The sequence below is a fragment of the Macrobrachium nipponense genome, chromosome 30 (assembly GCF_015104395.2).
Source record: "Macrobrachium nipponense isolate FS-2020 chromosome 30, ASM1510439v2, whole genome shotgun sequence".
Lineage (NCBI taxonomy): Eukaryota > Metazoa > Arthropoda > Malacostraca > Decapoda > Palaemonidae > Macrobrachium > Macrobrachium nipponense.
In genome coordinates, this window is record NC_087218.1 from 30,634,690 (window position 1) to 30,659,051 (window position 24,362).

A 24,362-nucleotide genomic window follows, 5' to 3' on the forward strand; every position below is an offset into this window, starting at 1 on the left:
GTCCAAGCCTCAAGTAATTAAGGTATGTCTAGAAAGTGTAAACTCCAAACCAGCACCTTTTACTACCATACGACTCTTGCTAATTTCATTTTCAAGTCTCACTTTTATCCCTCCTACATCAAAAGCCCTTTGTCCTCATCGGGCCACGTGCTTCCCCTTGTGACTTGCTAAAGACTAAGTCTTCAGTGCATACCTCAGTTAAAATTAGAGTTCCTTTTCCCCAGTGTTAGAGAACTGAATAATCGTAACTTGTGCAAGAAGTCCTTTTTCTTTTTATCTTGTCTAATCGGGGATCCTTTTCCAGATTCCCTGAGTCACATGTCCAAGTCTCCTCGCTCGCAAGTGTTGCATTACCGCAAGATTTCGAAACCCAGCTTTTATTACGTGAATCACATTTTTAGCCAGCTATCCATTTGTGAGAGATAAATGGGTCCCCACGTGTGGACACGCTGCATTTAATTTTTCTCCAGGCCAGTAACAGCCTCTTGTAAATAAATAGATGTAAAGTAATTAGCTGAGTTTCTGGCGACCTTTTCCTCTAGAGTAAATTATCACTATAAATCCTTTTACGGTAAGTTCAAGTAATTTATTGTTTTTTCCTTCAACTATTCCTGTTTACGTGTTGGAACCTCTTTCAAGGCCAGGCCCATACATAACAATGTCGACTCTTGCCACAGATCTGGCTTGTAAATCGCGTTATCCCTTGTAAAACGTAAAATGTAAATGTTTTTACAAAGCGCAAATCAAAGCACACTTGCAGCAGAAGACACACATTGACTCACGGTAAGGTATACCATTCATATAATATGATTATTTTATAACAAATGTTAGCTTAAGGTACGTTTAAGTATTTTTATTACAAAGTGTTTTAAATAAGTGTTAAGTGAGAAATATTATTATATTGTAACGGCCGGAGTGCCGAGTGAATTCTCTGTTATTTTGCATTGTCCTCGCCTGACAAGACACGGGCACATGTAAGATAGATGCCAGAAAGTACTAGTTCAAACTAGGAAGTGCTTTGCCAGGGTTTATTGTGGTGTTAGAAAGCCTAGCTAGTTAGGAGTGTTCTACTAATAGTTACAACAAAAGAAGTGTACAATTCTTTTGTCTGTGATATGTTGGGGGAATTCATTTTAACTGAGTTTTCATTCCAAGTGTTGGTAACCGCTTACCCCTCAGCTTAGCTGAGCGTAAACGCTCTCTCAAGCCTGCGAGCCTGGTAAGCTTCGCGCATGCGCTTTCCAAGCCAACCTTCGGTCTCGCACAACGCAGCCATGTTTTTATCCCTTTAAGAATTATCTCGATTATTTAAGCAAAGTAACCTAAGTCTTGATGTTTTAACGTAAATAATATCAATCTTCATACTAGCATCGATCGTTCTGCCAGAGAAATTAACATAATTCATCTTGAATAAGAAATTAGGATTTTGTGTTGTAAATCGTTTTAGCTTTTACAGAAATCAGCTGTCCTCTGTTCGCTCACCGCGTTTCATGTCGTATCTCTCACTCGCTCGCTGAGCGAAAGTTCCATTTCACTTCGTACTGAACGTAACCTTTTCCATTTACAAATGTTTGCTAACATTTCATCTTAAAATCCTTACCGTCATTTTCACTTGTCACAGGGACCTAGTATCCTTACGTAAAGTTAACGTAAATCTTAAAAGTAGAGTAAATTACAAGAATTGTTAACGTAAAACGCGTCTTTGTGAAATTCATATTGAAACGCAAATCATTTCATAAGCGCAAGCCGCTACCAGTAACGTAAACATCGTTCATCGCTAGTGCGTTATCGTTTACATAAAACTTATTCGAAAGCAATTCTTTCATTACACATTAACGTTAGTAAATCATTTAATGCAAGTGGGTCATATCAAAACTAAAAGTATTAGTTCAATTAAATACAAGGGAGTTTCATCATATATCATTTTTCACCCTCTGAGAGAGAGAGACAGAGAGAGAGAGAGAGAGAGAGAAAGCGAACCCATTATTCACGAAGCCAAGAGAACTACGTCCATTTCTTATACGCATGCAGAATTAACATTGTTTTAGTCTCTTGTGTATCAGTTACACTGAGCGTGATACATACGTGCCTGTGTCCATTGCAGCTTGCAAGCATTTATTTCATTTTTCGAGTACTTCAGCAAAGGACTGAGCATTTCTAAAATTACCATTACCTGCCGTTGCCCGAGTGGTCTTTTTCATTTTTATCACAAAAGACTTGCGTATACCGCAAGCACAAACCGCACAGTGTGCCACCGCAACCTTCATTACTTCTATCAAGGAAGTCGTTACCAGTCTAGGACTGGCCACCACCAGTGCACGTCAGGCCTTACCATTTTACAGTGCCACTAATTCGTGACACTGTCCATCGACTGGCTGCTGAAGTACTCCCACCTTTTACTTTCTCTCCTCCACCATTACACTCTGCCACGAACAGAGTGCCATTTCATTTCAGTATACTTGAGTATACTGCATGTAGTGTCATCCGACGGGACACACCCGCACGCTACCAGTGCTCCAAAAAAGGAACGCCTCCATAAGTGCCGTGCACCTGTACAGACGTACAGGTAGCCCTATACCTGCGTGTCCATCCTACGGAACGCCCATTTCATTAGAGTATCCACCATTTCGGATCACTCAACCAAGGAACGCCTCCATAAGTGCCCATTCCAGCGTCTCCCAACTTAGGAACGCCCTAAGTGTGACGTGCGCCGCACACTCCATTTGATTGTTCCGCCTCATCAGAAGGTGCCAATCCCAAAGTGCCACAGAGCACCCAGTCTTTTCAGACTTTTTCACTACCACGTCGCAGAACCCATTTCCAAGTGAGTGCCCCTTTACACAGTAGGCACTCCTGTTTCATTCAGTACCCTTCCTGGCCATTATTTTCAACTCTGTCCGAGCCTCTGCTGCAGGCTAAGGGAAATGTCTTCCCCTGCTTCCCGTGACTTCTTTGCCATAGAGCTAGAGAAGCTCCGAATCCTCATAATTCTGGGCAAGGAGGCCGGTAACACTGGACCAGCACTTGACCAGTGGAAGAAGGCGCAGCAGGATGCCGTGTGCCTGCAAGAAAAGGAAGTAAGAGAAAACCAGAGAAAAGCCAGAGAAGCAGAAAGGGAGGCAAGTGAAGAAGAGAGAAAGCATGAGCTAGCTCTCAAGGAGCAGGAACTCGAAATCAGGCGGGAGAATGCCCATAAGGAGAGTATCCTAGCTCAAGCCCCTCTGCCAGCTTCCAGCCCTGCACCCACTGTCTCTCACAGTCCCGCCGTCTCTGGTCAGCCTCTTACCATTTTACCACCTACCTCCTCCACTTTGGAAGAGGTAAGCCCACCAGTTAACCCCGGACTTGTTTCTGAGGGTGATTCAACGGGGGATTCCTTAACCTCCCTACCTCAAATCACTGCCAGAGAGGACTCTTCACCTGTGCCAGAGCACACTGCCAGCCTTGGTGACTCCACAGATTCGCAACCTGTGGGGCCATCTCGGCCTTACCGTCCAGTGCCACGGAAGAGGTTCTGGAACAAGTTCTGCCGAGATTGTGGCCACAAGGGTCACATGTCTGCAAATTGCGGAGGGTGCGCTAACCACAATATTCCCGCCATCGCAATGGCCGTTACCAATCCTTCTTTACTAGGACCCCCGCCTAAGGGCCCTATAACCGTCGCACCCCTCCAAAGCCATTATCAGCCAAGCCACGTCAGAGCCTACGACGACTCTGGCGCTCAAATCTTCCTGATACGGGAAGACCGAATTCCCAGAGGGGCTAACGTTGATAGACGTCAATTGATCACCATTGAAGGTATCAATCATATTAAGCTGATCCTTCCGACCATACAATTGAGAGTCACCAGACCTCACTTCTCCAAAGTATGTACTCTTGCAGTTGCAAGCTACATTCCAGGAGGTTACGACCTCCTCCTAGGGCAAGACATGAAGTCTCCCTCGAATTTCAAAAAGCCTAGGGGTCCTAACCCCATGACAAATAACTCCAAAGCAAGGAGTCATCGGAATTTTACGTCCTCCAGGAAGTACGTCCACCAACAGTCTCCCCCATTACCAAGGAGGGAGATTGATCATTCACAGTTCCGTTGAAAAACCTGCAACGTACTAGGGCACTCCACAAATTGGCCTAGGTGCCCTAGCAGACTACCAGCAGCGGACACTGTCCATTTTCCACTAGGCTCAGCCTTCCACAAGAGACAGGAGCCGCTGTCTCCCATTACCAAGGGGCCGCTGAGAGGTATTGCACCTCCGGTACCCGTCCCAGGTCCAGTCGACCTCAACTCTCTGCCAGTGCCACTTGGCAGCACTGAGCAGTGCCAAGCCCCGTCCAGCCTGGACGTAGAGCCACCACAGAACTTCACCTCTGCGCCTGGCCCTGAGCTAGCGCAGGCGCCTAACCTTATCAAGGATCCTCCTACAGGAGATCCTCCAACAGGCATGGAGCTTACCGCAGCCCATGGCCAACTCCAAGTCCATGAGGCTTCTTCAACATCACCTCTGTCGCCCGAGGATGAACCTCCGGCAGACCTTACCTTCATACCTTCACTTTATTATAAAAATTCCACTTTTATTGCAGTGCCTTACCGAACAACTATACAGCTGATTACCCATTGCAAGGATGGGAGGCTGTGGATGTATGCCTAATTCAAAAATATCACATAATTCTTGAAAAAAGACAAAAGAGCACTGTTAGTGCTTGTTGTACCCTACCTTTGGAGAGCTACTGCAGGAGAATACTGCCTCTGGTTGGTGCTCATCTTATGTAGTAGAAGGCTTGGAGTATGACCAATGGAGTGGAATATCTTCGTAGTCATGGTAGTTCACCGCCGACTCAGCGAATTGTACAACAAAATATTTCCCTTGCCCTGGGCTAAGAACAGAAATAACACACAAGAATAGACAACCAACAACTGTCACCTACACCAAATTAAAAACCCCTTCACCCACCAAACTAAGACATAATGAGCTGGTGAGTGCTTCAGGTACATTGCACCCCCAGACTTCCCTTTAACTCGTCAACCTTGATAAAGGCGAAAAATAAAATAACAGAGGGACCAACCCCCTATGTCGTTTCCCCCAACACCATGCCAGCTACCGAATGTGGACCTAGGGACTTACAATCTTTGAACACAGTTTTGATTTCTTTCAAATAATCCATAGCAAAGAAAGATTTAGACCTCCAAAAGGTATTTTGGACAATAGGGGAAATTGACACATTGTGTCGAAATAGAAGGGAAGTCACTACTGCTCAAACTTCATGCACTTTCACTCTCAGTAATGGGAAATCTGCATCATTATCTTGAGAATGTGCTTCAACAATTAATTCTCTCAGAAAAAAGGAGATAGCCTTTTTAGAGAGAGGGCAAGAGGGATTCCTAACATAGCACCACAAGCGATTCAACTGGCCTCTAATTTTCTTCATTCTATGGAGGTAACATCCTAGTGCCCGCACAGGACATGAGTCTTTCTTCTTCTTCCTGACCTAGTAAATGTTAAGTTCTTAAGAACGAAGGAGTGTGGCCAGGGATTAGAAGGGTTCTCGTTCTTAGCGAGAAAACTGAGAGCCACGGAGCAAACCGCGTCGCCTTGAGAGAAGCCCACCTTTTTATCCATTGCGTGCAGCTCGCTGACTCATTTTGCTAACGCTAGGGCTACCAGAAATAGAGTCTTCTAGGTGAGGCTTCTCATTGTCAAAGAATGTAAAGGCTCAAAGGAAGGGCCCGAAGGTCATTTAAGGATGACATCGAGATTCCATGCTACCAAGTCCTTCAACAATTTGGAGTCTCAAAAGACTTAATTAAATCAGAAAGGTCAATATTCTTAGAGAGGTCTAATCCGTGTTTGAAAACTGAGGCAAGCATCGCTCTCTATACCTTGATTGTCGAAGGTGCTAGGCACTTCACGTCCCTTAAAAAGAGCAGGAAGTCTGTTATTTCATGCACAGACGTCTCAGAAGAAGAGACTACTTCGCCTACACCATCTTCGAAACACTCCCCATTTTTACTGGTATAGTCTATTAGAAGAATTTCTTCTGCAGTTCGTGATAGCTTCTGCAGCTCATTTCAAAAACCCCTTCGCTCTGACAAGACTCCTGACAGTCTGAATCCTGTCAGTGCCAGAGAGGACAATCCTTGGTGGAATCTTGCAAAGTGTGGTTGTTTGAGTCGACATTTCTTTAAAGGTAGAAGCCTGGGGAAGTCTACAAGCAAGGTGAGGAGATCTGGGAACCTTCATTCCTTGGCCAGAACGGAGCAACGAGCATCAGTGAAACGTTTTTGTGAAACGCAACTTTGTTCAGCACCTGTCTTATCAGGCTGAATGGATGAAAGGCGTATACATCCAGACCCGACCATTCTAGTAATATTGCGTTGACTGACCATGCAAGAGGGTCCTGGACTGGCAAGCAGAACAAAGGAAGGCGGTTGTTCCTCGAAGTTGCAAATAGATCTATTGCAGGTTCTCCCCAGAGCTTCCTCTAGGCAGACCTTGGCATCGAACAGGACTTGCGGTCCAGGAATTCTTGATCATTTGTAAACACGACTGGACTCTTTTCGGGGAGAGAAAAGCCCAAAGAACTCGAGAGCTCAGAGTCATCCCCATATAGAGTATGCTCTGAGTCAGTGTAAGGTGAGACTTCTCCTTGTTTATTAGAATCCCTAACGAGTGGGTTAATAAAAGAGTCCTCTTGAGATCCTTCATACACTGGCTTTCCAAAGAAGCACAGGGTAAGCCAGTCATCTAGGTAGAGTGACACTCCGATGTCTAAGAGATGTAACCACTTTCCCAGGGGAGTCAGCACTCGCGTAAATACTTGTGGTGCCATCAAGAGGCCGAAGTTAAGAGTTTGAAACTGGCGAGTCTTGCCCATGAATATAAACCAAAGGTATTTCCTGGAGTCCTGGTGAATCAAGATGTGGAAGTATGCATCCTGCATATCCAGAGAGACCATCCAATCCCCTTGGCGAAGGGAATCTAACACTGAACAAGTCATTTCCATGTTGAACTTGGTCTTTTGAATGAACAAGTTCAGGGCGCTTACATCCAGTACAGGCCTCCAACTCCCCGATGACTTGGGGGTTATGAACAGACGCTTGTAAAAGCCTGGGGAAGGTCTGTCATATATCTCCTCTATCACCACCTTCTGTACGAGAGCCTCTACCTCTCGAGCCAGAACTAGATACTTCTCCAAGCCTGGAGAGTAGGCAGGTAACGCCATGGGCATATTGGAGAGAGGCGGAGTATCTTTGAGAAGGATGGAGTAACCGAAACGGAGAACTTGGATCACCCAGGGCTCTGCCCCTCAGCGACTCCACTCCTCCCAGAAGAGGCTCAGTCTGGCCGCTACCAGAGCATGAAGGACTGAGGGATCACTTTGATGATTTGGTGTCAGGTTTGGTAGAGGTCTTGGTCGAGGGACGCAAGTTCGAGTGGGGCCTGACGAAAGGTTTAGACTTGCCTCCTAAAAAGGGTTTCTTCTGTGAAGGCGATTCCGATGTAATGGGATTCACGATCGTGGGCTTAGCACGCTTAGAAGACTGCGCAAGAAGGTCATTAGTAGACTTCTTTTCCAGGGCGGAAAGAGTCCTAACTACGTCTCATCAGGGAAAAGGTGGGTCTTGTTGAGAGGCGAAAACAACAGGGTAGACTTCTGAGGTGATATGACTCGTCTCGAAACAAAAGAACACCAGAGCTGTCTTTTCTTTAGGAGAACTAAACGCGAAAAGAGAGGCCAGCTCATCGCAACCATCCTGAACTGACTTGTCGGAGCACAACAAAACACCAAGCCAATCCGATGCAAGGTCTTCTGAGAGAGTGGGGCACTCGTCTGTCTTAGTAGTGAGCGCTCTGATCATTCAATCCAGGAAACTCATGATATCCAAAATCTTAAAAAATATTCTTAACTAGATGTTCCACTTCAGGGGACGTAAAGAATATCTTCGCTGTGAATACTGACCTATTCGAGTCTATCAGACCAGAGAAGTCCTCCTGGGAGGAGGCAGATTCTCCCATAGAAGGAGCTTCTCTGGTTACGTAGAACCTATACCTCTTCTTGATTTGTTTGGAAGGAGGATAGGCAAAAGTCGCTTTCTTGAGCTCTCTCTTGATCGCCAACCAGTCCTCCACATCACAAAGTGATCGTTTAACCGCCTTAGAAACCATGAGCTTTGGGAGAAGGGAATCGAAATTCTTCCTTCTCATGAGTAAGATCGAAGCAGGAGACCTGGGAGCAGCTGCGATGAAAGAATCTGGGAATATATCCAAAAGGGTAGCGTAAGAGCTTCAAATAACACGTAAGTGGAATAGAGTCCACTTCTTGATAATCTTCTTCATCCAAAGAAATAGGCAACAATGAGGGTTCCGCATTCAACTCATTGTTCTTAGGACCCTGTTAGCTCTCTTTCATCCAACTCATCAGTTCTTCCAATTGGCAATGAAGAGGAACTAAATTCTTGTCTTCTTGAGTCGAAGTCACAGCAACTGGAGTTGTAGACGTAGACACATTCGACACCGGAGGTCTTGCGCTAGTCATAGCATCTGTCGCATGTGAAGTCAAAGCCACACTCCTGACATCTTGATGAGTCAAACTTCTCGACGGAGTCAAAATATGACGTTTGACAGTTGAGTCGGAGGCGGCTGCCAATGCCATAAGAATACGAGGTGACCTCCATGTAGCTACACTACAAGAAGGGCGAGGGCTGCTGTCTATTTCTCTGTTCCTTTTAACAGGAGGTGGAGAGAAGACCTCTTCAGTCGAACGTCTCTTCAACGGCCGAGAGACTGAAGAATCGTGCCAATTTTGACGTCTTACTGGCGACGAATCACTCAAATGTCAACAACTTTGCACTAAATGAAACACTTTTCCAATGGTGCTCAGTCAATTCCTGCGGGCGCACCAAGGGATCAACAGAGGAAGTGAATCTCTGTGGGCAAACTCTGACAGTCTCCCTTGGACCTCCGATATGTCTTCTCCCCGAGGCAGGGGAGCGGGACAGAGAACTGTCGGGACAAACAGCCACCCTGTCAGACTGCACTGCACTGACACTTTTCACCTCACTCCCAGTCTTTTCCATGAAAGACTTTATAAATAAACCTAACTGCATATCAGTATTAGCTAATACAGCAAATTTCTTCTCAAATTTAGACTCAAGGCTGGCAATGGTGTCAGGAGAAACTCCACAGGAAGCTGGTAAAGGAGTTACAGGAGCAGGAGTAGGAGGACTCAAGATCAGAGGCATAAGAGGAGGAGAAGGAGAAGGAACAGGAGCAGGTGCTTTGATAGAAGAAGCAGAAGATGCTACACTAGCCTTACTTTCAGCTCTTAGAGCAACTATCCTCTTCCTATCCTTAATGATCTTATCAGAGTGAGAAATGAAAACCTTCCACTGTTGTTCACTCTAATCCTTGCATTCCTCACAAGTAGACTCGAGAGCGCTAAAACTCCCTACACTTAATGCACTTAGAGTGGAAATCATAAATTGTTTTAACTAACCTAGTCTCCGGCGCAAAACCTAATTACTGGTGGATAGAGTCCGACATGCTAGAAAAGCCACAAAATTTGCAGAAATGAAAACTAGCTAAATAGCTTCAATTCAAACAAAAACACAAAGCTGAGTACTATACCAACATTGGTAGAATTATTTCTCAAAAGATGGAGAAAATGTCTGCACCGACCACCGATGTTCACCAGAAGCCAGCAGAGAACGAATTGATGTTACCTGGACAGTTGTACCTGCAACCCCCTTGAGTGGGGGGGGGATGACATCACCTACATCAGTGATGTAGGTGATGTATGTGTCAGTGTTTTTTGTTGAGTCAGCTGTGAGTATGTGTTTGTTGGTACATGATCAGTTTGGGCATATGGAGAAAATAAATTATGGGAATGCATGAGAGAGAGATTGTATGTGCCTGGGTTAAGTAAAATTTGTATGGATATAGCTGTTATATGTGAAGACTGTCAGAGGGTAAAGTATCAGTATGTGCATGCCAGTCTGCCTGTGTTATGATTGCAGATAAAAGAGCCATTTGAAATGCTTATGATTGATTGTGTTTCTTTGCCGAGGACTGGGAGAGGACACGTGGGGATTATTGTGATGGTGGATCACATGAGTAAATTTGCCTATGTGGTTCCCATCAAAGATAAGAGGAGAGAAACTGTTACACGAATGGTGGGTCAAGTGGTGTTGCCTGTGTGTGTGTGTGTGTGTGTGTAAGCCGGCAAATATGTTGTGATAATGAACCTGAGTCTGTGGGACGGAAATTTGAAATGTTGAAAGAATGGGGTATTGCGCATGTGTATTCTACTCCATATATGCCCAGTGCATATGGTTTAACTGAAAGAACAGTTAGAACAATGACTGAAATTTTGCGAATGACAAGTTAATGTGGCAATGATTGGGATATGTATGTAGGACGGGCAGTGTGGGTATATAACGCCACACTGCAGAAGAGTATAGGTATGTCTCCTTATATATTATGTGTTAAATTTTGAAAGGATTGTTAGATGGCAATTGGGTCTGTCAGAGAGTGATAGGGATTTATGGAAGAAAGCGAGTGAAAGATTTGAAAGTTTCAAGATTATCCCCATAAAGTGTTGAAAGAGGTGGTTGAGATAGGAAGAATTAATGTGAACAAGGTAAGGGAGAAATTTGAAGGGCCTTTTGAGATTTTGGAAGTGGGACTGAGTTGATTGAGTTATGTTTTGGGGGAATTGTGAGTAGGTGGGGATGGATGAGGTTAGGGCACACCATAACCAGCTCCGTAAGTGGAGGGATGTACCACAGTATGTTTGGGAGAATGCAATGAGTGAATGGTTGAGGGTGAATAAGTATGAGCCAAGTGTCAGTGAAAAAATGGGTCTGGGAGATCGGCAGTTAGTGTTGGCTGAGTATGGAAGAAAGCGGAAGAATGTAGAGAAAGGGAATGGAAGGAAGAAGCGTGAACGGCATGATAAGGGTGTTAGTATTGGGGGCAAATGGTTAATAAAGCAAGTAATATGGATGACTTTGAGGGGATGATGATACTTATAGTGTATGTGGATTTGAATTAAAAGGGATAAGTGAGACTTCAGTGGGAAGGAAACAGAGTAGTAAGGAGGTAGTTGATAAGATAAATCTTTGCAAGAGTTTGACAGAAGTATGGATGAATTGAGTGGTTGGGTAGCAGAATGCAGGGAGATATTGGGACCAGAGCTACAAGATGTCGATGAAGTAGTGAATGAGATTTGGGAGGATAGTAGTGAGGGAGATAATAGGATTTTGAATGAAAGTGGCTTAGAAAAAGTGAATGGCAATATAACTGAGAGAGTGTATGAGGGACCTCAAACAAGATCCAAGGGCATGTATCCGAGCATCCTTGGGTATTGCAGAAAGCAATTTAGTGTGGGTGTTGCGAGTGTAAGATGTTAAATGTAATGGGGGAGGTAATACGGAGGAGTGATAATGATAGCTACATTTGACAACATCTTCGAGGATTGAGAGAGAGAGAGAGAGAGAGAGAGAGAGAGAGAGAGAGAGAGAGAGAGAGAGAGAGAGAGAGAGGTTATTGGGTTGAGAGTTTAAATGTTTTTGTATGTTTGATATGTCATGTTCTGTGTTTGGTGTTGCTGCTTGATAGTAAGTGCGTATGTGTTTTTCTGAAGTGTGAGAGTGAGCGAGTGATTGAGAGAGATAAAGATCGTAATTGGTGGACGGATTATAAGGAGTGGTTTGATAGCGGGTTTAAGTGACTGAGTTTATTGGAGTGGTCGCCGAAGCAGTTAATGGCGTGTGTCTGTCTGGTTGTTGTTGAGTGGAAGAGGTTTGTTGTACTTGATTTTGCATTTTGATGGTTTTGTGAGTTGTCTGTTGGAGACAGTTTTGGTGGTTGTTGTTTGTTGTGCTGGTTTTCAGTTGTTGTATGATTTGTCATGTTGTTTTCGAGCTGTTGGTATTTGTTTACGTATTGATTAGGGTGTTGTTTTTTGAGTTGTTGTATGGTTTTGGTGCTTGTCTGTCTTGGGTAATGAAATTTAGCGGTTGTTGTGTCTCAACAACTAGCCTATATCCAGTGGATGGCACAGTGTCTAGCCCTGAGTACCTAGAGTCTGAGGTGAATACATGTGTTTGTGTTTAAGTGTGTTCTGTATTTTGGTAAGCCAATTGTCCTACATGTATTTCGTAACGTGAAGAGGAAAGTATGGCAGAGGGGAAAGTTCATCAGTCGGAACAATCAAAGTGAGTGGGGGAATCTTGTTGCTTCGCTTGTGATCCCGCCACACTGTGGGAGACAAATTTGTTCCGAACTTCCTAGACCAGGCTGAAGGGAGGGAATGTGTAAAGATCTAGCCCCAAACAATCGATCAGCAGTGCGTCCATCAACCATGCTCGAGAGTCCAGGGCTGGAGAAACGAAGAGAGGAACTCAGTTGTTCCTTGATGTTGCAAACAAGCCTATTAGGGGTCTGCCCCAAAATCTCCACAGGTTGGAGCAAATTCTGTCATCCAGAGTCAATTCAGTGGGAAGCACTTGCCTTTGTCTGCTCAACTATACTGCCAGGACATTTAATTTCCCCCAAATTAAATGGGTGACGAGTGTTACTTGATGTTGATGAGCCCACAGGAGTAGTTCTTGTGCCATCTGACAGAGAAAAGGAGTGCGTACCCCCCTGTTTCTTGATGTAAGACAAGGCCATGGTGTTGTCTGCATACACAACTACCGTTTAGTTGAACACAAACGAGAACTGACATAGGCCCAGGTAAATGGCCTTCAACTCCTTAACATTGATGTAGAGCTTCGTTTCCTTTGGAGACCAGGTCCCAGAAATCTCCCAAGACCGTAGGAGGGCTTCCCAGCCCAGATCCGAAGCATCCGAGTAAAAGTCCAAGTCGGGTTAGGAGGATGAAGGAATCTTCCCTGTGAATACCTTCTCTCTGGTAGCTTTGTTTGTTTGTATGTTTTTACATTGCATGGAACCAGTAGTTATTCAGCAACGGAACCAACGGCTTTACATGACTTCTGAACCACGTCGAGAGTGAACTTCCATCACCAGAAATACACTTTTCTGACGCCTCAACGGAATGCCCGAAAATCGAACTCACGGCCACCAAGATGGTAGTTAAGACCAAACTGACCACGCCACTGAGGCGCTTTCTTTCTGGCAACGACCATTTGAGATCGGCTTTTATCTCCCGTGTGATAAGAAAATTCATCGAGTCCAGTTGAGTCTTCCTGTCCCAGTTGGCCTTGAGAAAGAATTGAAGATTTCTCATGTGTAACCTGCCCAAAGGAACGAAGGTCTCGATAGAAGAAAGCGTTCCCAGCAGAGAGTAGAGCCGAGCACAACAGGAAAGAGAGGAACTTGGCAATTGACTTAGTGTAGTTCACAATTCTCTTTGGGGACGGAAAAGCCTGAGAAGTCTGAGAGGTGAATCATCCCCAATAAAGAATCTCCTGAGACGGTACCAACTGGGACTTCTGAAGGTTTAGCAGGATTCCCAATTCTTGGGAGAGATGGTCCTTCATGTACTATTCCTTCGACGGTGATTGGAGAAGCCAGTCGTCTAAATATAGGCTGATATTGAGGCCTACCAGATGAAGCCATTTGGCAAGAGGAGAGAGAAGTTGAGAGAATACTTGAGGTGCTGTGGAAAGACCGAAAAAGAGTGACTGAAACTGGAAGACCTCCCCTTGTAAGACGAACCTTAGGTATTTCCTGGATGTTGGATGAATTGCGATGTGCAGATGAGCATCCTGCATGTCTAGGGTGATCATCCTTTCACCTGAATGAATGGATGACATGACTGACTGGCTCGTTTCCATCCTGAACTTGGTCTTTTCTATGAAGCAATTAAGAGCGCTTACATCCAGTACTCCCTGATGTTTTGGGAACTGCAAACAGTTGATTGTAAAATCCCTGGGAATGAACCTTAACTACTTCTTCCATGACCTTGAGAAGGAGGGATGATACTTCCTTCGAAAGGGCCAAGTGTTTTTCTGATTCTTTCGAGCACGCCATCAATGTGATGGGCAATGAGACTAAAGGAAGGGATGCAGTAGTCCTTCTTTAATACCCTGACTATATGCGGCTCTGCTCCTCTGCGCGCACACTTCTCCCAGAACTCGAGAAGCCTCGCTCTGACTGGTAAACGAAGTACTTCCTGCTCGTTCTTCAGTTGAGACTTGGCGATGGAGTGCTTCTTGGCGGACTTAGAATGAAAGCACAGGTTGGAGTGGGGTCTAGAGTGAGGCTGCAGTCTCTTTGCACTAAAGGGGTGCTGTTGGAGCAGAGACGAACTTCAGACGAAAGGGCACAAACAAAGAAGGCTTGGAACATGGCGATTAAGTCAGGAAGTCGTGAGGCGACTTCTTCTGCAGGTCTGCAGCAATCTGCTCTACCATGGCTGTGGGAAGAGATGAAAGGGCTCCAGAGGCACAAAAAGCAAAGCCACCTTCTGGGAGGCCATAACTCCCTTCGACACAAATAAAACACAAAAGGTCCCTCTTCAGCAGTCCTAAGGTAAAGAGTGACACAAGTTCCTCCGTACCATCTCGAACGGCCTTATCTGTGCACGAAAGCACACTCAAAAAGTCTGTTGAAACAGAGTCAACCATCTCTGTGGCATTCTCTATCTTCTTGGCCAGAGCACCCACTGTCCAATCAAGGAAGCTGAACACCTCAAACACTTTTAAGGCTGCACTGAGCGAAGAGTCGATGAGACTAAAGAAGTCCCCTTGGGAAGAGGCAGCAACTCCCAGGGAGGGGCTTTCTCCGGTGTCATAAGGCCTATGGTACTAGTGTTCAAAACCAGTCAAGAATAACCGGTTATTAATCAGTTAAAAATTTTTTGTTCAAAACCGATTACCAGACCTTTTTAACTGGTTAATTATTTATCATTCATTTCAGACCACATCAAGTTGATTAGTACTGATGTTTTAGCACTTCCTTGCAAGTCATGTGCTTTATTTTTCAGATTTTTTGGCTAATGCATTCTTTCATTATTACTACTCAAAAGATGAGTTTATTCTTTTGTTTAGGATTTTATCATGGTAGATGTACTCGTATGAGGCGTGAAATATTTAGCAGAATGGAGAAATATACATGATGCAACAAGAGGATTGATTGATTGATTGTGAGTTATCTGGCATGACAACTTGCAACAAGAGAAGTAAGGGTGGTATTCCTTTGCACCTGAAAGCTAAAATGTTTTGCATTGCACTTGTATCAAAGACTCATATGTCGTGAAATATTTAGCGGAACAGAGAAGGCAGACAGACAATGCACGTCACTCTTATAACTATTTTTGTTCTTCAAGATAAAATCTTGATTGAATCTCAGATATTATAAAATCTTTATTGAATATCAGGTATTATTAAAAGTAAACCTACAATATTTTGTTTATATCATTCTGAATAATATATTCATTGCCATTATAAGGAAATGTTTCTTTTATACTGAATGAATAAATGAATACTCAACATTTCGTTTTCTTTGCCCTTCAACCAGTTTTGGTTTGCATTTTATCAATTGGTTAATAGCCAGTTATGAAACTTTGTTGATTATTAAGCAGTTTTGTATTCTCCAGTTAATTTTGAACTCTAGGTACCTCTTGATAAGGTGCGTGGGAGGATGAGCGAACATTGCCTTCACTTGTTCCCTCTTCATCGAGAGCCACTCCTTGACCACCTTAAGAACCTTCCCAGAAGAGGTGGACCATCTTAGGAAGAAGAGCAAGTTCCCACTGACTCTTTGACGTCAGGAATGAGTAGGCAGGAGACGCCGGAGCAGAAGTGAAGAACCCTGGATAGCTCTCCAAATGTAAATGAAGTAAGGCCTTGTAAGCAAACAACTGAGTTGAGTCTTGACCCTCATTGTCCTCGTCCTCTGAAGAAACTGGCTCTGCTCTTCAGCAGTGCAAGAGAGGTCATCCGATTCCACAACAATGGCCTGCTGTTGCCGATGGGATATGTGTCCTGAAGCAGAAGGGCTCGTGAGTGGCAGCTCCAGGGAAGGGGCATGTGTGGGTTGACCAGGTGCAGAAGGAGACATTGCAAGAGCAGGAGCGGTCATCATGGAAGCAAGAGCAGGCCGTGCGGAAATGAGAGCAGTCAAATCGGGAGCAAGATCAGTCAAACCAGGGGCGAGAGCTGGTGGTGCGGAAACCAGTGGTGGGTGCGCGGTCGTTGGAGATGGGAGCATGCCTGGGACTGGGCTTTCGGGAGTGGGAGCCTCACGCCTATCCGAACGCTCAGGTGATTAGTACCTCTTCTGAATTTTGGAGTCCTTGGAGGATGGCAGTACAATAAAGTCCCATGGATGTGAAAGGTAACTGCACCAGTGCAAACACTGAAGGGCCAACCCCATAGCTACATGAAGGAAGGATGAGGTCATCTGAGTCCTTATGCCTCTTGATTGGCACCAGGAACTTGGGAACCAAATCACACACACATGCCTTTTTAGTGAATTGGACGTGTTCCTGTAGCATCTACGCCACCCAAGATCACAGATAAGCTCTCTCATACACACCTGACCTCTGCACTTACTGCACCTCATGTGTGTATCATAGCACATCTTTGTCAGTCTAGTTCACTACAATACCAAAGACTGGAAGCACTGGAATCAGACATACTAATACTCTTAACTAACAGAAGAGAAAAAACTAATGTAGGTAAAGACCAACTAAAGCGGGTACATCACCGGCTTCAGCAAGCAAATGAAAAAGCGGCAAACATGAGCTCAGGAAGCACTAAACGACATCTTGCAGCAAGAATAAGAATGATGCTGTAGGCTTCTGTCGCTTGCGAGCTTCCGTTGCAGTGGGCGGAACTGTCACCATGCATTGCAACAGTCATTTGCACGCAAATGTTTTTAATTTAGGATGCTGTGCGAGGCTAATCATTAGCTAAGTAATTACTTGGTAAGTTACTTTTATAAAAAAAAAACGGGGTTTGTTACTCTAAAATGGGTGGGGGATACACTATAGACAGGTGTGGAGTGCTGGAAAATAGGAGATTGCTTTCCCAATGACAGCATTATGATGTTACAATGCAAAACGCTGTGCAACCTATTTTTCTAAGACTATAATTACTTTCTTCAGTGTGCAGTGCAGAACATCAGCTTTTATTCTTTTTGTAGGAATATGTATAACTTATTTAAATTTAGACCTTACCTGTGCAACATAAAATCAAATGCACTTGTTGCAGCTTCACTACTGTCAAAGGCTGAACCAACAATATTTCTGCCTTTATAATGAAAATATGGTTTCAATCGAGTTTCCTCCACCATCAGTATCACTATTTTGTCATTGGGTAGTAATGATTTACATTTACTCCTAATATACATCAGAATATTTGAGTCATTTTGTTCCGATGCTGGGCAGACCTGTTTGGAAAATCACTCACCTGATAGTACAGTAACTTTAAGGGGAACAACCATATGACAAAAACACAATATCACCAGTTCTGATGAATAATCAAATTTATTCAGCCATTAACTACAACTGTTTAAATACGAATTTCAGCATAGGCATTTGAATGACTGACCTTCTAAAATTATTGCCAAAAATGAAATAACTAGTTTTATAACAGCAATACTATTGCAATGTTAGAAATACATTCAGCAGCATCAGTTCTCTGGAGTTATTGAATATCTGCTTAATGAGATTCGTATCCTGAACCTTTGTAGGAATCTTGAAATCTCCTAAGTGACAAACTTTAGTGACATGAAAAATGGATGTACTGTGCAGTTAGCCTTGACTGTAGGTAGGGCATTGTGGTGTACAGTATGGCATTTCAGTAATCTGTACTCAAGTTTACCTGTGGAAGATGAAAGATGGTCTTCTGATATTTTTACATGTGTATATGAGCGCTAAAACCTACATAGTATGGTAATGCAATAAGGATACGGTAGCTTAGGTTAGTTACTGACATTTCTTCTGTAGGCTCCTGTTTTGCACCTGTAACCCTTAGAATACTATGCCAGTCTAATTTTATTCACCTTAACCAATCTAGGCCCAAAAGGTTTGTCCCTTAACTTTGACTACTGTCAATGGTAACTTGAATATTTTCCCATCGCTATATACAGTACTTAATTTGTGATGACCCTAGAACTTCTATATCTGTGCTAATGTAACTCTTGACGCAAGACATGGTACTCAAGAGTCTTGAGTACCTTGTCTGAAAGTTCTAATGGAAAGACCTTATTTACCCACTAATCACGATCTTGTATCTCATCTAGATTGTAAAGACCTGTGTCAAGACCTTCATTGCCCATTAATCACAATCTTGTATCTCATCTACCTAAGCAGCAAAAATCACATGTAGGGTAAAACACCGGGTGGAATGGCCAATTCACAGACTATCATGGCTGGCCACCCTCCAAAAAAGTACTTTTAACATGTCCTGACACCGGAGATGGTCATCAATCACGAGTTGTTGTTGGTGAGAGAAGGAGCTAAAGACCTCTACTCTCCTTTCGAAGTAAGTATTTTCTCCAAAGTTAGAAATTAAGGCCATATTTTAAGATTTAATCAGAGGGTAATGAAAAGGGTGGCCAACGCAGGCCCACAACACCAAAACGCTTTCAAAATTTTTACTTATGATTAAAAAACTTTAGAAGATTGACGCCATCTCAATGTTTGCGGAGTCGCTTGTGTCAACAAACTTCCCATTTCCTGTGATAAATCCACACAACAATTGTACCCATAGACGCTTGGGCACTTTCATCACAACAATCGTATAACGGTCACTTGCCACAACGTTTTTAAGGAAACTACTGTTTTGGTAGACGACAACGACGAAGCGTGCACTAGATAATTATTTAAATGAATAGTAAAACATCAATATTTTACATATTTATGATGATTAATTTGAAAATGTTATTTTCATGATAAAATAAATTTTTGAACATACTCACCTGGTAGTTATATGTAATGCAATACATTACTTAAATACAGATATTTTCCATATCTGTAAATAAACCCATGACCCAAGGGGTCATTGGCGAATTAGGAGAGTGATCAATAGCCATAACAAAATGTAAAACTTGACCATGCCATGCAATGCTTGCAGTGGCCTGGTTGCATTTGTCTGTATAAACAATTATCATCTCTTGTAAACAGGTCACAACACCTTCCATGGGAAGCTGTTGACCTATTCACCTGTAGCGGAAACACATGACTTCCGAGCCGTATGGCTACGTACTTGTTATTCTTGTAAACGCTGAGATAGCTAGTGTTAAGCTATCTATGCGACCCTCTTGTAAAGTTAGTTCTACCTAAATTCTCAAACTGAGCGGTCATCTGACCAACCTTTCCTATACTCCAGTGATGGAGCAGAGAAATAAAGTTGTTAAGAAGTTAACTCAGGAAGTTTGACTAATCTCCCCAATTCTGAAGAAGAACAAAATCTACTTGATGTCACTTCAACGAGAAAGGGAAAGAACCACAATGCTTGCTTATCACAGTAGCAAGAAGACACATAACTGATCTCCGTCCTATACCATTGTAAGGGTGGACCGAAGACAGTTAAATAATGGTGGCAGCTGTCAACATCTACCGTCTACCGAAGCAAATGGAATCATCGAGAATGTAACTAATCAGAAGTAAAACAGAAGGAACAGGATCTTCAATCAACATAGGCAACTGTAAACATCCTACGAACACTAAGAAATGTCCTTCATCGAGACGTATTCAAGCAGCCAAATCAACCTTTAGAGAACGACTTTCATCACATAACTACAAGAATCAAACCGGACGTGAATGCAGCATCGGATCTTCAATGGGAAGCGAAACATTCAACAAATAAACAACGCACAACCAGAAGCCAAGGCGAAGATATTGGGTCAAGCGCGGAGCAACGCGAGAGAGAGAGAGGCTGTGACGTCATCTCAACAACAGCAGTCTTCCTGCAACGCGAGAGAGGGAGGCTGTGACGTCATCACAACAACAAAAGTCTTCTTGCATATATACTGAAGCTAAGTACATCCTTTATCCAATCAGGTTTTATCAGTGAAGTGTTTTACATCATGAGTTGATCGTCCATTATTCCTGGGGTGAGTTATACGTAATCTTAATCTTCCTTCATTACAGGAATCTATCTTCAACTACGAATACTCGCCTGCAGAATTTTTTTTTCTCTTTGTTGCCAATTCCTTTTTCTTCCAGCAGTTCTCCAGAAATATCTTTATCACATTATCTGTCTTTAATATTATCATTTTGGGGGACTTTACTATAATCTGCAACACATCTTTATTTTATATTGCATATGCGTTTACGCAGTGGACGGGTGTACTCATATAGATACTTTGATAGGATCGCAAGGAATCGTAGTGATAAGAAAAAAGCAAAAGTGAACATGGCAACCACTGCGGCTGTTGGCTCTTCCGCACCCGGTAACCCCAATCCCGTGGTTACACTAGTGAGTGCAAGGTCAGCGATAGTTCCTTTTCAAGGTCGGGTCAATGGGTTCCTGCCTCAAAACGTCGCGTCATGGATCTCATCAGTAGATGCTCATTTAAACGCAAAATGCATCACAGACCCATCTGTACAATTACAGGAAGCTAAAAGCTTCATAGACTTTGCTAAAGGAGATGCAAGTGCATATCTTAGAGGAGTCTCTTTCCAAAAGGTGGTTACATGGGACGATTTCAAAGTTAGGCTACGTGCTATATATGGCGGTGAAGAAGCCTTAGATGTAGTTTTGGCTTTAAGGAACATCCTTAATCAAGCCTCTATGACTCAGCTTAATATTGTAGAACGGGCGGCAGTAATTGACAACCGGCTAAATGAATATCAAGATAACTTACGTAACTCCACTTGGGTTACAAGAGCCAATATCGCCGTGAAAGATTTTATACGGTTGATATACTTGACTTGCATGACAGTTATGTTGCCTGAAGCTTTAGTGCGGTGTTTTGACAAAATGCTAACGCCAGACAGTACGGAACTAGATGTGTATAAACAGATCAAAAAGCACATGTCTAAGTGTACTGACCTCGATCTCTTGCTTGCTCAAGTTTTTGCAAAAAATGAAAATAAGCCACAACAAGTAAACGTAGTTAATAATAATCAAGCTGCAGGGATGACTTGTTACAATTGCAAGCGGCCAGGACACATGATTTCAGACTGTAGGACGCGTTATTGTTCAATTCATAACAGCTCCACTCATTCATATAATCGTTGCTTCTCACGAAATCAACAGCAGAATCCTAGAAACACGCAAACCGTTGCCAATGAAAACAAGAAGCAGAATCCTAGAAACACGCAAACCGTTGCCAATGAAAACAAGAAGCAGAATCCTCAGTACTAAAAAAAGAAGCAGACGAAAAGCAATGCTGTTCAACATCAGAAACAAACAAATCGTGCTTCAAGTAACGTTTACCGATACCTTTATCGTTGTACAAAACATTGATATGTATCCAGCTGTAATTATTGGATACCCGTCTATGGGCACTCAAAACATTACCTTAGCCCATGCCAAACACGGCGTGTATATCAAAGGAAAATTCTATAAGTCTTCTAACACCTTAAAATCAGTTTTGGACAAAAAGGAGACAACAAATAAAACAGTAACGTACGTTGAGGAACCAATCACTTGTCTCATGAATCAAGAAATATTCCATGCGACCCAACAGAATTCTCGCTCACCCGTAATATCAGCTTGCACGCAAACTCTCGAGCCGAACGTAACTTCGAATATATCCCTTTTGCAATCTATTAAAAGTAAAATCAATAAAGACATTCAAGAAGAGGAAATTCAGCAGAAATTTCTTGATCTTTTAACTGAATATCATGATGTTTTCTCCACTACTGAGGGATCCTTAGGAAAAACGGATGTCATAGAACACCAAATAAGGTTAAAAGACAAGCAGAAAGTTATCCATGTACCTTCATACAGACTCCCTATGAAATTCCAGAATGAGATAAATGATGAAGTAGGTAAAATGCTAGAAGAAGGAGTCATTAGGAAATCGAACAGCCCTTATAATTTTCCGTTAATAGTTGTACCGAAAAAAGATCGAACTTGGCGTGTCTGCGTAGATTTCCGTCGCTTAAATGAGGAAACGATCCCTGATCGATTCCCAGTGCCATGTACTGACGATATTTTATCTTTGTTAGGTCAGAACAAATATTTTAGCAGTTTGGACTTACTTAAAGGCTTTCACAGAGAGTATCCCATACACTGCCTTCAGCACAGCCAGGGGACATTATGAATTTTTGCGTATGCCTTTTGGTTTACGTTGTGCTCCAATAACATTTACTAGAATGATAAACATAGTGTTTGGAGACTTGTTAGGGGATATCCTACATGCCTATATGGACGACCTTGTAATCTTTTCTAATACCTTAGAAGAAGATCTACGTAAACTGGAGTTAGTGCTACAGAGACTAAGACAGCATAATTTAAGGGTAAAGATAAGTAAGTGTGAGTTTTTCAAAACAGAACTAGTCTATTTAGGTTTTACAGTGTCTAGTCAAGGTCTTAAAGTAGTCCACAATAAGGTGTTGGCTATCCGTAACTTTCCGATACCTACTAACGTCAAGGGAATACAGCAATTTCTGGGGTGTAGCGGGTACTATAGGAGATTCATACGCAACTACTCAATAATAGCCGCTCCCCTAACCGATCTTACGAAGAAGGGCATAGATTTCATATGGTCTGAGAAGCATCAACAGGCATTTGATACCTTGAAAGGTGAACTGTGTAGTTCTCCTATATTAAAATTTCCTGACTTCGGTAAGGAATTCTTTATTGCAACAGACGCCTCAGACCTAGGAGTAGGTGGGGTATTGCTTCAGCAATATGTCAAACAGTTTTTCCCTATAGCTTTTTATTCACGTAAACTGAGACCTTCCGAAAGTAAATATGCAGTAATAGATAAGGAAGGGCTAGCTAGCTATTGTTAACTCACTAGTGCATTTTAAGTTCATAATATACAGTTATCCCGTCAAGGTTCTCACTGATCATAAGCCCCTAACTGACTTCTTTAAAGGCTTTAGTCACAGTCCCAAACGAACTCGGCGGCATATGATTATCCAAGACTTTGGCGCGAGGATTGGGTATCTACCTGGGAAAGCAAATATCATTGCTGACGCATTATCACGCAACCCCGCGTCATCTTGTACGGAGCCATTAGCTGAATTAATAGATATATCAACATCTATGCCTATTGTTAAAACTGTATCTGAACAGGAAGATCTGGGCTGGAGCGCTGAACTAATACAGACTGAACAAAGAAAAGATCAGCAATTAAAAAAATCATAGCTGCTTTGAACGGAAATCCTAAGGAAAAGGAATATATAAAGTATACGCAGCAGAATTATATAATCAAGGATAATATTCTGTGTAGATCCGTGACAAGGAAAACCCGCAATACACCACAGGTGACTAACGACCAGGTAGTGTTATCAATCTCACTTATACCAACTGTCTTAAATTGGTTGCATGCAAATCCATTACATGGCCATCTGGGGTTCTCCATCATGTCACAGAAAGCCAAATCATTATTTTATTGGCATACGATGCTTACAGATATAAAAAAACACATAGCTAATTGTCGCACTTGTCAGGAAAACAAAGGGCACACGAAGACACCTGTCAGCCTAGGGGCTTATCCCGTGCCCAATCAACCCTTTGAAAGAGTACACTTAGATTTATTAACAGGGTTTTACGAGTCAGACAGAGGAAATAAGCACCTCTTAGTAATCATAGATGCCTTGACTCGATATACAGAACTGATAGCGCTTAAAACTAAAACCGCGATCGAAAGCTCTAGGAAGTTTTACGAGTGCTACATTTGTAAACATGGAATTCCACACATGATAATCTCTGACTCGGGTGGAGAATTCAATAATCATTTCCTTAACTCGTTGTGTGAATTCCTTTGCATAAGAAAATCAATACCATGATCTACCACCCAGAGTCTAATGGGCTAGTGGAAAGAGCAAATAGGAAGGTTTTAAACATATTAAGAGTTACACTCGGGGGATTGGACCCCAACTGGGATATTGCCATACCTGCAGTCCTAAGCACTCTTAATCACTCATATCATGTGTCTATTAAAATGTCGCCACACGAGGCACTGTACGGTACCCCAGCTAGAACGCCTTTCCATGTATTTACGCCTACAACCAATTTATCAAATCCTCTAAAGGATGTTATGGATGCAAGCATAAGTCGATATAATATACTTTGTAAGAATTTAGAAGAATCACAAATCATAATGAAAAGAAATCATGATAAAATAGCTAAGCCAACTAAAACATATACCGTGGGTGATAAGGTATACATATAAATATATGTACGCAAGGGACTCAACTACAAACTGACACCTAAGTTTGAAGGCCTGTTTAACATTTTAGAAATATTAACGGCCAATAGATTTAGA